The sequence below is a fragment of the Pelobates fuscus genome, chromosome 2 (genome assembly GCF_036172605.1).
Source record: "Pelobates fuscus isolate aPelFus1 chromosome 2, aPelFus1.pri, whole genome shotgun sequence".
NCBI classification, from domain to species: Eukaryota; Metazoa; Chordata; class Amphibia; order Anura; family Pelobatidae; genus Pelobates; species Pelobates fuscus.
The window spans coordinates 143,350,863-143,369,420 of NC_086318.1; positions in this window are offsets into that span (position 1 = coordinate 143,350,863).

An 18,558-nucleotide genomic window follows, 5' to 3' on the forward strand; every position below is an offset into this window, starting at 1 on the left:
TCTCCCCCTCCCTCCCTCCCTTGTCACTATCTTTCTCCCCCTCCCTCCCTTGTCACTCTTTCTCCCCCTCCCTACCTCCCATGTCACTCTTTCTCTTTCCCCCCCTCCCTCCCTCCCTTGTCACTCTTTCTCTTTCTCCCCCTCCATTGTCACTCTTTCTCCCCCTCCCTCCCTTGTCACTCTTTCTCCCCCTCCCTCCCTCCCTCCCTCCCTCGTCACTCTTTCTCCCCCTCCCTCCCTCCCTCCCTCCCTCCCTTGTCACTCTTTCTCCCCCTCCCTCCCTCCCTCCCTTGTCACTCTTTCTCCCCTCCTTCCCTCCCTCCCTTGTCACTCTTTCTCCCCCTCCCTCCCTCCCTCGTCACTCTCTCTCCCCCTCTCCCCCTCCCTCCCTTGTCACTCTTTCTCCCCCTCCCTCCCTCCCTTGTCACTCTTTCTCCCCCTCCCTCCCTCCCTTGTCACTCTTTCTCCCCTTCCCTCCCTCCCTCCCTTGTCACTCTTTCTCCCCCTCCCTCCCTCCCTCCCTTGTCACTTTCTTTCTCCCCCTCCTTCCCTCCCTCCCTTGTCACTCTCTTTCTCCCCCTCTGCCCCCTTGTCACTCTCTTTCTCCCCCTCTGCCCCCCCCCTGTCACTCTCTTTCTACCCCTCTGTCCCCCCCTTGTCACTCTCTTTCTCCCCCTCCCTCCCTTGTCACTCTCTTCCTCCCCCTCCCTCCCTTGTCACTCTCTTTCTCCCCCTCCCTCCCTCCCTTGTCACTCTCTTTCTCCCCCTCCCTCCCTCCCTTGTCACTCTCTTTCTCCCCCTCCCTCCCTCCCTTGTCACTCTCTTTCTCCCCCTCCCTCCCTCCCTTGTCACTCTCTTTCTCCTCCTCCCTCCCTTGCCACTCTCTTTTTTCTCCCCTCCCTCCCTTGTCACTCTCTTTTTTCTCCCCCTCCCTCCCTTGTCACTCTCTTTTTTCTCCCCCTCCCTTCCTTGTCACTCACTTTTTTCTCCCCCTCCCTCCCTTGTCACTCACTTTTTTCTCCCCCTCCCTCCCTTGTCATTCTCTTTTTTCTCCCCCTCCCTCCCTTGTCATTCTCTTCCTCCCCCCTCCCCTACCTCTGTACAGGGAGATTTTGTTTCCTGTACCCGGCCGGACTAAAAGGAAGTGCACACTCAGTGTGCACTTCCTGTTAGTCTGGCCGGGTACAGGAGACAGATGCTCCCTGTACCCGCGGACCATGCAGAGCTCGGCCACGCTACAGTGATGGAGTGACACGAGGGAGCACTGAGCGCTTACCTCCTGTCAGCCCCTCTCCTCATGCTGCGCCTGGGCGGTGCGCCCTCATGGACGCACCAGCCCGGGCAAAGCTGTAGCCACCTGAGGCTCTCTGCAGAGCGCTCGGGCGGCTGCAGCATGCGGGGGGCCGGCGGAGCTGGGGGAGATTTCACCATAACCTGTCCCCCCCGCATGATTTGCTGGGGGGGATGCATTCCCCCCATCCCCCCCGGTTCCTACGCCCATGCTCATACACACACTGCACTCATACACACACATTGCACTCATACACACACTGCATTCATACACACACTGCATTCATACACACACTGCACTCATATACACAAACTGCACTCATATACACACATTGCATTCATACACACACACTGTAAATAAATATTCAATTAATATAATTTTTTTAGGATCTAATTTTATTTAGAAATTTACCAGTAGTGCTGCATTTCCCACCCTAGTCTTATACTCGAGTCAATAAGTTTTCCCAGTTTTTTGGGGGTAAAATTAGGGGCCTCGGCTTATATTTGGGTCGGCTTACACTCAAGTATATACGGTACATACACAGATACATACAGACATACTAACATATACACACACAGACATCCATGCACACATACATACTGATAGATATATACATACTTGCACACATACATACTGACATACACACACAGACATATATACATACTGACATACACACTGACATACACACAAACATACATACATGCATACTGACATACATACACACATACATACTGACAGATATATACATACATACATACAGACATACACTCAGACATACATACTGACAAACAGATATACATACATACATACACATACATATACAAACATTCCTCATTTATCAGCCACCCTCCTCTTCCTTACCTTTTCGTTGCAGGAGGGTGCCTGGGGATGATGGGAGCAGATGCCTCTCCTCCCCTCGTCTGTCTCTCCTCCACTGCGCGGAGTAAGATGGGAGGAAGTGACCAGCCATCACTTCCTCCCAGCAGCACTTGCGGTGCAGCAGCAATTTTTTTTTTTTTTTTTAAGGGGCCCGGTCGCGCGAATATGCGGCCGCAGCGCGGACCGGGCCCCTGCAGATATAGGGCTTATCGGGTGGCCCTAAATGCTTGGGCCACCTGATGGGCCCCCGGTGCAGATGCACCTGTGGCATTTTCGCCACTCCACGTGGGGCCCGCCGGGCCCGTGACAACCGTCATGGTTGTCACCCCCTGATGGTGGCCCTGGGAGGGGAACTGTCAGGGAGGTAGGAGGAGAGGGGATCTGTGCATGGGAGAGAGTGGATCTGGGGAGGAAGAGGGAGAAGGGATCTGTGGAGGGAGGGGGGCTGTGAGGGTGCAGTGAGTAGGGGGCTGTGAAGGGAAGAGTTTACCTGGTGTTTCTGTCAGGCTGCTCTTCCTCCTCACTCACTGCACCACACAGAGGAGACTTGGCAAGCAGAGCAGGAGCGCTGCCAGGTCTCACTCAAAGGGTGGGAGGGAGTATGGGAGTCAGCAGGGATCTTGCCACCCCCCAAAAAGTGCTGCCTGGTTCAGATGGCCACTGATCCGCCACTGATCCTACACTTACACAAACACACCACACATCCACTCAACATTTTAATAAATATTCACAATACATAAAATTAAAAAATAGCATGGGAGAAAAATTGCCAGTTACACACCCTAATTAAATGGGTTGTGAACGCCTATGTGTAAATCTCTATATCATAAAATTTTAGATCTTCCAGCACCCTTAATTCCATTATCCTATACTTACACTCCTCTTAGCTAGCTCTTTTGGTATTTATTTATATAGTTACATAGTCTTGAAGAAATCCCTTATACGAAAGATAGGCTTTTTAAGCATTAGATTTAATTTTAGTTTTGTATGTTATGTATTATTGTCAACTATTTATTATTTAATTACATGTTAGATTTCTAAAGATGCTTTAATACTGCTGGAAGTCTTCTGATAAGGTGTGAGTGTTGGTGATACACTATAGAAAAGAAAGTCGTGAAGCCTAAATATCAGCGGCTTCTGCCTAGGAATTCACGTCCCACACAAATCTCAGGCACATATCTAAAACACAGAATTGCATGATATATTAAAAAGCACTTATATTGTAGTACTGTTTGATATAAATGTATCATACAAACATGGCTGCCTCCATAATAAACCCTTTCATGCATGTGTAGTAATGGTACATATGGATGGGAGGAGCAACATTATGGTGGCTCGCATATTATTAAGATTGACTGGTAACTAAAATATTTATTACGGTATGCTGTGAAACTATATTATAATTACATAAATGCTCCAAGCTTGCTATAGTGTTTATGGATCCAGGAGTTCCCTGGTGCCCCCTACAAATGTAATTAGTCAAACCATTTGTAGTCTGCCAGGCTCCAGTCTCTCTAAGAATCCCAAAACTGGGAAACAACATCTACTCATCAGGGTACAAGCAGTGGCGTCGCTAGGGGTGGGCCAGAGGGGGCCATGGCCCCCCTACATCATGCTGTGCCCCCCCTTGGGTCCCCCCAAATGCCAGCAACTTGCTGGCCATGTCCTTACATTCTATTCCCTCGGGCTGTAACAGTGTGTGACAGCCCGAGGGAATGCAGGGCAGAGCAGCTGGAACTGTGCTGGGTGTTTTCAGCACCCAGCAGCTTCCCCGGCACAGGCCCCGCCCCCAAATAAAGCCCCGCCTCCCACACATAAGCCCCACCCCCGCCATTAAGCAGCAGCCCATGCTGCTGCTGGAAAGGATAGAAGATGGCTGCCTGACTCCCAGCATCAGGCTCCAGTGACAGGTAGGCTTAATGTGCTTGTGCATGTGTGTGTGTGTGTGTCTGTCTGTCTGTCTATCTGTTAGTGAGGAAGCTTGTGTGTGTGTGTGTGTATGGACCCTGTATGTGTGAATGGACTCTGTATGTGTGTATGGACTCAGCAGTCTGTATGTGTGTATGGACTAAGCAGTCTGTGTGTGTGTATGAACTCGGCAGTCTGTGTGTGTATGGACTCTGCAGTCTGTATGTGTGTATGGACTCGGCAGTGTGTATGGACTCAGCAGTCTGTATGTGTGTATGGACTCGGCAGTCTGTATGTGTGTATGGACTCTGTATGTGTGTATGGACTCAGCAGTGTGTATGTGTGTATGGACTCAGCAGTCTGTATGTGTGTATGGACTCAGCAGTGTGTATGTGTGTATGGACTCAGCAGTCTGTATGTGTGTATGGACTCGGCAGTCTGTATGTGTGTATGGACTCAGCAGTCTGTATGTGTGTATGGACTCAGCAGTCTGTGTGTATGGACTCAGCAGTCTGTATGTGTGTATGGACTCAGCAGTCTGTATGTGTGTATGGACTCGGCAGTCTGTGTGTGTGTATGGACTCGGCAGTCTGTATGTGTGTATAGACTCGGCAGTGTGTATGGACTCAGCAGTTTGTGTGTGTCTGGACTCGGCAGTTTGTGTGTGTGTATGGACTCAGCAGTGTGTATGTGTGTATGGACTCAGCAGTCTGTATGTGTGTATGGACTCGGCAGTCTGTATGTGTGTATGGACTCTGTATGTGTGTATGGACTCAGCAGTGTGTATGTGTGTATGGACTCAGCAGTGTGTATGTGTGTATGGACTCAGCAGTGTGTATGTGTGTATGGACTCAGCAGTCTGTATGTGTGTATGGACTCAGCAGTCTGTATGTGTGTATGGACTCGGCAGTCTGTATGTGTGTATGGACTCGGCAGTCTGTATGTGTGTATGGACTCGGCAGTCTGTATGTGTGTATGGACTCGGCAGTCTGTATGTGTGTATGGACTCGGCAGTCTGTATGTGTGTATGGACTCAGCAGTGTGTATGTGTGTATGGACTCAGCAGTGTGTATGTGTGTATGGACTCAGCAGTCTGTATGTGTGTATGGACTCGGCAGTCTGTGTGTATGGACTCAGCAGTGTGTATGGACTCAGCAGTCTGTATGTGTTTATGGACTTATCAGTCTGTGTGTGTGTGTATGGACTCGGCAGTCTGTGTGTGAGTATGGTCAGCAGTCTGTCTCTCTGTGTGTGTGTAAGGACTCAGCAGTCTGTGTGTGTGTATGGACTGTATCAAGGGAAATGTGTTTGGTTTTTAATAATCCTTGGTGGAAAATAATGAATTCTCCACCAGGGATTATTAAAAAAAAAATACAACAACAACACATTGTGTCGGGGGGGTCAAACTGCAGTGAGGGCGGGGTTAAATGTGCCCCCTGTTTTGTCCCTGGCCCACCATGTGCCCCCCCTAAAAATGAATCCTAGAGACACCACTGGGTACAAGGAATACGCCTCTGTCAAAGACTTTACATATTTCAAAACAAAGAAAAGAAATTCCAACATTTCCTTTCAAATGGAGTTCCCTTATTTAGGTGCCCAAAGTGAGCACAGCAAGTTTTTGACTGCTACCACAGTCTTTGTCATGCTTGACCAAGACTGTTGTAGTAGTCGAAACTTTGCTGTGTTCACTTTGGGAACCTAAATAAAGAGACCCTGTTTGAATGGATTTGCCAACCTCCATGAGACCCAGAAGCTCCCTGCAATGAGCTAAGCTCAGCAATGGAGGACTTTGCTCATTGGTTGAGAGTGCTCAGCTGACGCTCTCAGTAAGTGAGCTGGGCTTAGCTCAGGGATGCTAAAGGAAGCTTGTGCAGGTTCTTCTAGCTCTACTGAACACCAATGCCCAATGGACACTAGATAAGTTGTGAAACTCTGTGCAAAAGGTTTGACTACTTATATCAGGTGGGTGCAAGATCATTCCTGGCATCAAATTACACTATAGTGGCTATGGTGCTTTGCGTGTTGTTCCTTTAGGCTATATGGGTGACAAAATTGCAAACCCAAATCAATATCCCCAGTTTTACGTACCTGAGGTACTGTCCATTTCTTTTAAAGGTTCACACTAGGGAAAAAATTCTCGTTTAAGGTTATGGCTCAAAATCATAGTAGATTCTGAGATGTTTCAAGAGAAGTCAAAAATCAGTTAGGAGGCTGTTCTAATAGCTTGGCAGGCAGAAACCAGGGGCAATCAAAATTTACAAGGATATTCACTAAACTGAATACAGTCATGTGAATTAAAATTTAAGACCAAAGCAGACAAACTGGAATCACAATTGACCCAGAGAATTTTTCCAATTCAGCGCCTTGAATTTAAAATTTACTTTGAAGTCACTTTAAATTAGTGAAAATTCTCACATTAGTGAATAATGTTGACAGTGCTTCAGAATGACGTTTTATGCTCTGGGCAATGTTCTACAGGAAAACCTTCAGTCCTGCAATTCAAATGGATGTTACTCTGGCACTTACTACCTACCTATGGATTGTTGCAGACCATGTACACCATTTCATGGCAATGATGTTCCGTGATTGGAGTGTCCTCTTTCAACAGGATAATGCACCCTGCCACAATCAAACAAAATGTTCAGGAATGATTTGAGAAACATAACAAAGAGATCACGGTGTTGCCTTGGCCTCCAAATTGCCCAGATCTAAATCGAATTGACAATGGATGTACTGGAACAGCAAGTCTAATCCATGGAGGTCCCACCTAACAGGACTTAAAGGATCTGCTGCTAATATGTTGGTATCAGATACCACAAGACACATTCAGTAGTCTTTAGGATTCAATGCATTGATGCATCAGAGCTGTTTTGGCAGCGTTAGAGGGACATACATGATATTAGGCAGATCATTTTAATGTTGTGGCTGATCAGTGTATAGTAAGCACCTGGTCAAAGGACAATGTAAACCTATTCAAGCAGAAAAAGTGAGGACCATACCATAACCATTGCAATGCACTAAATATTGCTGGAAAGCCTAGAGTCAAAAAACAATTAGATCACATTCTCCTTTTTCATAGGAGGTAGAGCATTTAAAGCAACACATTAGATATGCAGGGCTCTGAAGGTAGCCACACAGCATAGGATACTGTGTTAAGTGAGTATGACTAAAAAGCCAGACCTTGTCACTCACTTGGTATTATTTTTATTATTATTATTATTGCCATTTATATAGCGCCAACAGATTCCTTAGCGCTTTACAATGTTATGAGAGGGGATTTAACTATAAATAGGACAATTACAAATAAACTTACAGGAACAATAGGTTGAAGAGGACCCTGCTCAATCGAGCTTACATTCTATAGGACACTAAAGCTGTGTGACATTGACTATTGGCAATCATTCTGAAGAATTATTGCTAGTTCAGGATACATTGGACGTTCCTTCAAAATCTAAGTATCTTTGCGTTACAAGGGCCTAGGGTAAGTCATTGCAGGAATCATCTATGGAGTCTGGAGACATGCCACCTCCAGTAAGTGGCCTTGTGAACAAGAAATCCCTATTTAAAACTCTCAGCAGGCTTAGTCCACTGCTTGATTATTCATAACCAAGTGCTAAAGTTACCTGGTGTTCAGCTATGGCCTGTTTCTGACCGTGGGTCTGTACCTGTTCCTAAACTGCATACCTGGTCCTCGACTCCTCCCCTGTCCCAGCCTCACTGAATCTACCGGCTACTTGAACTTGCCCATATTTATCCATTTATGAACCTGTGCTACCTGACCTGACCTTAGATCGTCTGACCTCGCTTTAGCCTGCTCATTTGTACACAGTGTTTGGACTTTGTTTATTTTTGATTATTTCATTAAGTCCCTGTGCCAGCTCAGACCTCCTAGGATCCTGTTTTTACCCACAGGTTCCCCGAGAAATAGTGCCAGTGTCAGTCAGCAAAACTTTGCCAGATATTGATCCACATAAAACAATCACCTGCCTGATAAACTTAGATATTTGTATAAAGAGGGCCTACCTAAAGAATGGATAGCAGAATAAAGGGAGAGGTGTGAGGGGTTCGCTGATGACGCCTGGAGTATTGAGGTGATTTAAAGGCTGATTAAACCCCTTTTACAACTGCAAGCCTACAGCCTTAATATTTGTGATTAGGGACCAAGGCTGTGCTTGTCTCTACTGCCTAAGGCAAAGTCGGTTGGAGTGTGCTGGAAGCAAAGGTCAGATTAGGCCTGTAAATAAAGAGGAGGAAAATTTGATGGGTGCATGAACTCTGTTAGAGGAAGTTCTTAAGTATAATACCAATTTCGAGATAGCATGTCCATGATAGACGAGGCAAATATAAATGTGATGAACATTTGTCCTCTGTGAAAGAGGAAGCTCTGTGAATAATACAAAATTTGATGACGATGTTACCTCTGCGCTAGGAAGCTTAGTAACAAATATGAATGGACTCTATCAATCTCTTTGTAAAAGCAGAAGATCCACATCCGGATAAGAATTAGATAAGCATGTGACCTCTATTTTTGAGAAAGCTCAAAACAAAATAAGAATTTGATGAGCTTCTGACCTCTAGTGAAAGAGCTCAGTAACACATGGGATTTTGACAAGTGTGTGTCCTCTGTGAATGAGGAAGCTCAGTAACAAACATGGATTTAATGAGCGAGTGCCCTCTAAGAAAGAGGAAGCTCGGTAACCAAATGCAAATTTGATGAGTGTGTTACTTCATGTCAGCGTAAGCTCAGAACAAACACAAATATGATGAGTGTATGATAGAGGCAGGTATGTAATAAATATGAATATGATGAGCGTGTGTCCTCTGTGAAAGAAGATACCCAGTATTAGAATAACAATATAATGTGTGCATATCACTGTTAGAGGAAGCTTGGAACCAAATACAAATTTAGTGAGTGCATGACCTCTTGAGAAAGGAGTACCTCTGTAACAAACATGAACTCCTTGAGCATGTGCCTTCTATGACAGAGGAAGCTCAACAAGCAAATACCATATGTATTGAGCACGTATGCTCTGTGAAAGAGTGACTAATATCAAAATGAATGATGGTGTAACCTCTGTGATAGAGGAACCTCAGTAACAAGATAACAATTTGAGGAATGCATTACCTCAGAAAGAGGAGACTCTGTAACAAAATTATTTGATGAGTGCATGTATTCTGAAAAAAGAGCTCAATAACCAAATAGCAATTTGATAAGTGTGTAACCTCTGATGGAAGTAGCTCGTAAACAGAAAATACTAATATAATGAGTGCGTAACCTTTGGTAAGGGAGAGACCGCTGAGAAAGAGGAAGTCCTCTAAATGGAAGAAGACTTTGCCACAAACTTGCCAGCACCAGGCGCCTGCGCGGATCCTCTCGTGCTGGACCGAAATCCACGCTTGCTGCTTCTTCCCTAAAATAGTATGGGATACTGCCTGCTGCATTGATGCATCATTTATACTTTTAAATTGCGTGACATTGCGCCTGTTCTTAAAGTGACCATGTCATCTAGGCAACCTCATATACTATCAATTTGGACTTACAGAGATAACGTGGACCAATCTGAAAGTGTGTTAGCCTATATAAAGTTAATTTGGGCCCCTGTTCATTGCCCTATCATGGTTTCTGTCCTGATACATGTTAGTGCTTATAGTAAGTCCCTTGATATTTTGATATTAAAGGAACACTATAGTCACCTAAATTACTTTAGCTAAATAAAGCAGTTTTAGTGTATAGATCACTCCCCTGCAATTTCACTGCTCAATTCACTGTCATTTAGGAGTTAAATTACTTTGTTTCTGTTTATGCAGCCCTAGCCACACCTCCCCTGGCTATGATTGACAGAGCCTGCATGAAAACAAAACTGGTTTCACTTTCAAACAGATGTAATTTACCTTAAATAGTTGTATCTCAATCTCGAAATTTAACTTTAACCCCTTAACGCCGTTATGGCGTACCATGCCGTCACGCATTAAATGGGCTTTAAAGCCGTTGCGACGGCATGGTACGCCGTAACGGCTTAAGCCCCCAAGAAGAGAGGTGTACTTACCTCCGCCGCGATCCTCTTCTGGGGGGCTGCCTGAGAGCCCAGGCAGTCCCCTTCCGGCAAATGAGGCCCCCGGGGGCCATGTGATCGCTCTCAAAGAGCGATCACATGGCCTCCTATAGCTGGCTGTGGATCTGCCAGCAGGGGGACTGTCTGAAATATCAGACAGTCCCCCTGCTGGTAGGAGGTGTAAAAAAAATAAATTAGACATGTGTAAAAATAAAATAAATATATTTATATATATATATATATAATATGTATATATATTATATATATATAATATATATACATATTATATATATGTAACGTCATACAAAGTGTATTTTAATATTAATATAAGTACATATATTAATATTAAAATACACTTAGAATGATGTTACATATATATATATATATATATATATATATATATTATATATGTATATATATTATATATATAATAGATGTACATATATATATTATATATAAATATGTATAATTAAAATAATTAAATAAAATAAATAAATAAAATATTGAAACAAAATTTAATATAAATTATATATGCATATGTAATTTCATTCTAACTGTATTTTGTTATTAATATATATATATATATCGGTAACAAAATACACTTAGAATGACATTCTATATATATCTATCTATATATAAAATACAAAAAAACGCAAATATATATATATAGATAAATACATATAATTACATAAAAGGTTACATTAGTATACGCGTAGAATTTAAATACCTATAAATGCATATATATTAAAATTCTACGTGTATATTTAAATAATCTTTTAACGTAATTATGTGATTTGATTAATTAAAATTTGATTGACATGCCTGACAACACAGGGAGAAAGTGCAGAGAATTTAATTCGCAAGCACTATATTTGACCCTGTAACTCTCCAAGACACCATAAAACCTGTACATAGGGGGTACTGTTTTACTCGGGAGACTTCGCTGAACTCAAATATTAGTGTTTCAAGCTGGTAAATTGTATTACAACGATGATATTTTAAGTAAAAGTGACGTTTTTTGCATTTTTTACAAGCGAACTGCACTTTTATGGTCTATATTATTGTTGTAATATGTTTTACTGTTTTAAAACACTAATATTTGTATTTAGTGAAGTCTCCCGAGAATAACAGTACCCCCCATGTACAGGTTTTATGGTGTTTTGGAAAGCTAGAGAGTCACATATAAGGCTTGCATTTCATTTTTTTCACATTGAAATTTGCCAGATTGGTTATGTTGCCTTTGAGAGCGCATGGTAGCCCAGGAATGAGAATTACCCCCATGATGGCATACCATTTGCAAAAGTAGACAACCCGAGGTATTGCAAGTGGGGTATGTCCAGTCTTTCTTAGTAGCCACTTAGTCACAAACACTGGCCAAATATTCGTTTTTTGCTTTTTTCACACAAAAACAAATATGAACGCTAACTTTGGCCAGTGTTTGTGACTAAGTGGCTACTAAAAAAGACTAAACATTTCATTTCACTTTCAATACCTTGGCTTGTCTACTTTTTCAAATGCTATGCCATTATGGGGGTAATGCTCATTCCTGGCTACCACACCGTCTCAAAGGTAACATTACTAATCTGGAAAATTTCAATTTGAAAATGGAATGTTCTATATTTTAAACAAAATATGAATACCGCACTCAATCAATGACATTAAATGATAGTTAAACCTATGTTCAATTTCATAGTATTTATTGAAAAGCTTTTAAGAATAATTCATAAAGGTGATGGTATTTCATCAAAGTAACACAAAATTCATCCTATATACACCAACTATATACATATATCTAGACACAGTATCCTCCTTTGTTCAATGAATAGTTCAAAGTCTGTATATCTGTACACATTGATTGGTGATCTTAAGCGCAAAAATAAAGCAAAAAGACGTGTGGGAAAATGAAAAAATAAGACAGTGAAACAATAAGAAAAAACTCTAGGAAAATCGAAAAAAAATCGAAAAAAAGTGTAAAAAATGAAAAAAGTTGAAAAAAATAAGAAAAATAAAAATAAAAAATGAAAAAAATGTAAAAAAAGAAAAAAAGGAAAAAATGAAAATGAAAAAAATGCAAAATGCTAAGGTCCTGATAAGTAGCAGTCCAGTATATAGTGCACTATATGTTACCCACTATCTGTGGGTTGATCTCACCAATGTCGTCTATTTCTTTATGCTGTGTCCTGTAGGGAGATTCTGTAGTCTGTGAAAGATGGTCTAAATGGTGGGGATGGAACGAATTCCTGATGGTTGTTAAAGTAATCGCCACCCTGAATCAACGGGTAGCTGGTCAATCCTGTTGTAGTGAATGCAGTCAATCGTAAGGCTCTGCTGTAGGTAGATTGAAGTCAATCGTAGGGCTTTCCTGTGAATGGGCTGCGCGCTCGGGACATATGAGTCCCTTCGATGGCCCCAGTGTCCGTGCACGGACGATTGACTGCATTCACTACAACAGGATTGACCAGCTACCCGTTGATTCAGGGTGGCGATTACTTTAACAACCATCAGGAATTCGTTCCATCCCCTCCATTTAGACCATCTTTCACAGACTACAGAATCTCCCTACAGGACACAGCATAAAGAAATAGACGACATTGGTGAGATCAACCCACAGATAGTGGGTAACATATAGTGCACTATATACTGGACTGCTACTTATCAGGACCTTAGTATTTTGCATTTTTTTCATTTTCATTTTTTCCTTTTTTTCTTTTTTTTTCATTTTTTTCCTTTTTTATTTTTATTTTTCTTATTTTTTTCAACTTTTTTCATTTTTTACACTTTTTTTCGATTTTTTTTCGATTTTCCTAGAGTTTTTTCTTATTGTTTCACTGTCTTATTTTTTCATTTTCCCACACGTCCTTTTGCTTTATTTTTGCGCTTAAGATCACCAATCAATGTGTACAGATATACAGACTTTGAACTATTCATTGAACAAAGGAGGATACTGTGTCTAGATATATATATATAGTTGGTGTATATAGGATGAATTTTGTGTTACTTTGATGAAATACCATCACCTTTATGAATTATTCTTAAAAGCTTTTCAATAAATACTATGAAATTGAACATAGGTTTAACTATCATTTAATGTCATTGATTGAGTGCGGTATTCATATTTTGTTTATGATATTGATTAGGAGGTTTTTTTGTGGGGTTATACCTCGAATACCGGCACCTAACACTTAATTGAGTGCCAGCACATATTGTTTTAATGTTCTATATTTGACCCTGTAACTTTCCAAAACAACATAAAACCTGTTAATGGGGGGTACTGTTGTACTCGTGAGACATTGCTGATTACAAATCTGTGCATTTTTTTGCAGTAAAACCTAACAGTGTTATGACATTCACAGTTAAAATGTCAGACGGAAATGCACATTTTAAAAAAAATCTAATTTTCTCACATTTTTTTTTATTTTATTCATAATAAATTATGTTCCATATATGAATAGTTAATGATAGATTAAAGCCCTGTTTCTCCTGAACAAAATGATATATAATAAGTGTGGGTGCATATAATTTGAAAGAGGGGAACTACGGGTGAACAGACATATAGCGCAAATTCCAGTTTTTGTTTACGTTTTGTTTTGATCAGAACGTGCACTATTGACTCCGTCCTGAAGGGGTTAATCACATACAGGAGGCTCTTGCAGGGTCTAGCAAGCTATTAACATAGCAGGGGATAAGAAAATATTATTTAAACAGAACTTGCAATAAAGAAAGCCTAAATAGGGCTCTCTTTACAGGAAGTGTTTATGGCAGGCTGTGCAAGTCACATGCAGGGAGGTGTGACTAGGGTTCATAAACAAAGGGATTTAACTCCTAAATGGCAGAGGATTGAGCAGTGAGGCTGCAGGGGCATGTTCTATACACCAAAACTGCTTCATTAAGCTAAAGTTGTTCTGGTGACTCTAGTGTCCCTTTAACCCAGCTTGTATCTGACTTTGTGTATTTCCTGTATCCTGACCTTGCTTGTTATTCCTTTTATAAGTATTTCTATATCCCTGACCTTGGCTATTCCTGACTCTGTCTTTCTCTTTTTTAACATAAGGTCCAACCAGTCTAATGCCCGGTAATACATCTATCTAGAACAGGGGTAGGCAACCTTCGGCACTCCAGATGTTGTGGACTACATCTCCCACAATGCTCTTACAGCTATAATGCTGGCAAAACATCATGGGAGGTGTAGTCCAAAACATATGCAGTGCCGAAGGTTGCCTATCCCTGATCTAGAACCTCTCTTTGTGTGATTTGCCATTCCTGTAAGTCAGGGTATGACCCCATGACACACACAACCTCTGATTAGAAGTAGCTCAGAAACTCAGAAAAAAAACTATTTGTATGAGCCAGTGACGTGTTAAAAAGAGATACCGTAACTCAGTAAAAAAAATAATTTGATGAGCACATGTGTCAATTAAATGAGCTGTAACCCCTATGAAAAAGGAAGCTCAAAACAAATAGCAATTTGAAGAACGTGTGACTTCTGTAAAAGAGAATGCTCAATAACAAAATTTGAGTTGGATGAGTTTGTGATGTCTCTGATAGAGTAAGCTCTGTAAGACATATGAATTTAAACAAGTGCATGACCTCTGCAAAAGAGGAAGCTCAGTAATACATATCAATTTAAATGAGCATGACCTCTTAGGGGATCATTAGTGGGTCAGATAATTCTACAGGAGTTGGCAAACGAGCCTAGAGCGGGAAAAGACAACATTATGTAAGGGTCAATGATTATTAAAGACTGGCTGTTAATGGGAGAGAGGGAACAGATTTACATTACAGGACATACTGTGCAGTTAACATTGGGGAAGTACCAAGGTTGCCATATAATCCATAGCTGATAACAGTTTGCAGGGAACAAATTAAAAAGTGAAACCGTATATAAATTAACGCATAGAGTGTATAAACGCTAGATCAAAATAATACTGTTCCCCCTGTGCCCTCTCCGAATGCCATTTACTGGGCTAAACTTACAAGATAAATGTGTAACGTGAAACATAATGTGGCCAAACGATTGCCTCCAGAATATACTGATCCCTCAGATCCTTAAGAAAGTATATTGTGGAAGTCTCGACTGCTCACCATGTTCCCTACTCATGGAGTCCCTGTATCTTCCAACTGACACACTGCTTCCCTAGATGCAAACTTGAAGCCGCAAGTTGTTGCACAAATCTTTGGCAATGGTGTAATGTGTAGTATGGCATATCCTCCACAGTAGATGCCAGCGGTCTTAAAGTAAGAACTGGGCAGTTCCCCTGCCTACAGCCTATAGGAAAATAGCCTTTATATATACGTATATACAGCACTAATATTTTGTGGTCCATGATAGACATGTGCAATTCGTTTCAGTCCGGATATGAATTCGGACGAATTTTGGGCAATTCGGACATTTGGGTACTTCTGAATTGCCGAAGTGCAGAATTGCCAAAGAGACGAATTGCTGAGGTCCCGAACTTCCGAAATTACCGAAGTGTCGAAGTGCTGAAGTACCGAAGTTTCCGAAGTGCCGAAGTGCCGAAGTTCCGAAGCACAGTATTGCCTAAGTACTAATATACTTACCCAGTGAAAGAAGAAGAAGAATGTTACACTGTATACAATTTTAAATAAAAAGTATACAAACATAGCCAGGATTCAGGTGTAAGCATTTGCAACACTTACAACAAACAAGTAACATCCTTTCATATAAAATGTAAGTTACTTAGCCTGTCCATGTAATGACAGGAATTAATAAGTAGATAACTCCCTAATTCCCACGGTATTAGGGAGTTATCTACTAAAAGGCTGAAAGACCTAAATTGGTCTTTCAGCCAAATTTACTAATACTAAGTAAAGATTACTTAGTATTAGTAAATTATGCCCCTACTCGCTATACCGCGAGTAGGGGCATGTCTAGTAAACAGTGTGCAGCCTGTTAGGTCCCCCCCTATCAGTATTTAGGGCCCCCACCCACCACTCAGGAGTGGGGGCCGAGGGGGAGGACAATAGGTCACCCCCCCATCATTTTACTTTAGGGCCCCCACCCGCCGCTCGGGGGGGACATTAGGTTCCCCCCCTTATTCCAATTTAGGGCCCCCACCCACTGCTCAGGGGGGAGGACATTAGGTCCCCCCCTTATCAGTATTTAGGGCCCCCACCCACCGCTCAGGGGTGGGGGCCGGGGGAAGGACAATAGGTCGCGTCGTGGGTGGGGGCTCGGGAGGGGGTCCTTTCTTTTTTTTTTTAACAGTGAGCAGCCACAGGCTGCTCACTGTTTACTAGACATGCCCCTACTCGCGGTATAGCGAGTAGGGGCAAAATGTACTAATACTAAGTAATTTTTACTTAGTATTAGTAAATTTGGCTGAAAGATGTCGAAGTGCCGAATTTGCCGAATTTCCGAAGAAAATTTTCCTCATGCACATGCCTAGTCCATGACAATCATGGCTGGATTTTCATTTCCTGTGAGCTACTAGAATGCATAACAGTTGATTTTTCTAAATCATACTTTTGCTCCACTTACATGATATTTCTTGAACAAAAGTCACGTGGGTAAGGTGGTTTGTCATGCACCTCTCTTTGTGACAACACTGTCTCTACTCCCAGCTCAGAAGCATGTACTCCATGAAATAAATTATGTTTAGAACAGCAAATGGTCTGTTTAAAGGACCACTATAGTGCCAGGAAAACATACTCGTTTTCCTGGCACTATAGTGCCCTGAGGGTGCCCCCACCCTCAGGGACCCCCTCCCGCCGGGCTGGATGGAAAGGAAAGGGGTTAAAACTTACCTTTCTCCAGTGCCGGGCGGGGAGCTCTTCTCCTCCGTTCCTCCTCCTCTCCTCCCATTCGGCTGAATGCGCACGTGCGGCAAGAGCTGCGCGCGCATTCAGCCGGTTTCATAGGAAAGCATTATCAATGCTTTCCTATGGACGCTTGCGTGCTCTCACTGTGATTTTCACAGTGAGAATCACGCAAGCGCCTCTAGCGGCTGTCAGTGAGACAGCCACTAGAGGATTTGAGGGCTGGATTAACCCAGAAACTGCTATGTTTATAAAAAAATGGGTTAACCCTAGCCGGACCGGGCACCCAGACCACTTCATTATGCTGAAGTGGTCTGGGTGCCTAGAGTGGTCCTTTAAGTTTCTTTAGGATGTGTATGGCATTAGGGGTTTATATTTAAGCATTGGCCATGATCGGCAACAACTTTGAATAAACCTATAATAACTTGCAAACCCTATGAATCTCTGAATGGCCTCCAGACATTTTGGTAATAAATCTAGAACAGCACTGATATTTTTAGGGTCCATCTGGAACCCAGAGCAAGGAATGGAAACAGTTCTTGGTTACACCAGCATTTTTTATACTTGACACATAATGTGCTGGCCAAGAGGATCTTAAGTTTCTGTCTGACATGCTGACCATGAATATTAATATTAAGGGATTGTTTAAGCATATCATTCACCAGATGTGCCCGAATTTGGCCAAATTGCACTTAGGTCCAAGGCGAATCTCCAAGTCTAAATGTTAGTAATACATATGACCCTACCACACTGACCACTTTTCCCAGGTTTTTTTTTACAAGCACTCATTTGATTTACTTTTGTTCTCCTATGTTCCTGCTGTGATTTAGCTTGGCTCTCTTCTCCAGATTTTGTTTTTGTGATCTGGCCAATTTATGTGCTATCTCTTGTTGTGCTGTCTATCCCAAATCAAAGTGTATTTATCAGCTAAATTTACATTTAGATTCCTAGGCTTGTCTAAGTTTAAGTTTGTTAGTACCATTTAGAAGACGGCTGTGTTTTGTTAAACACAAACACTGCAAGGTCTAGTAATATCACTTTCTATTTCTTTCTTAACTCTGCAGTTAGGAACCAAGCCTGTATTTCCTGCTACGCCATATGTCTTTATTGTATTTTTATGCTTTTTGCCTTATTAACTGATCTGTTTAATGTTCAGTGTATGCAGATATAAACAATTTTATCTATTGGATGTACTAATAATTAGGAAAATTAGAAAAAAAAATAATAATGTGATGGAATACAAGCATTAGAGACTTCACGTAACTTGATAAAATCAGGTGTAGAAAATCAAACTTGACATGTTGATTTTTTTTAAAAAAAAAATAACAGCGTATTGTAACAGACCGCACCGTTCATTTTGTGTACATCATGAGCAGCATTAAACAGCAAAGCACGACACCAGAAGTTCTACAGATATTATAGAAACATCCACTTGCCCTCAACCAACATGGTGGGATAACTTTTAACATTGTAATAAATAGCCTATATTCCTCACAGTTTGCCAGAATTCTAAAGTAAGCTTTAATCATGTAGAATTTAGTAATATATTGGTCAATTAATTTGCTGCAATTACATTTTTAACCATGTACTGCATGATTACAGGTTTATCTAACATTGTGCTCAATAAATGGCTTGCAAATGTATAGCTGA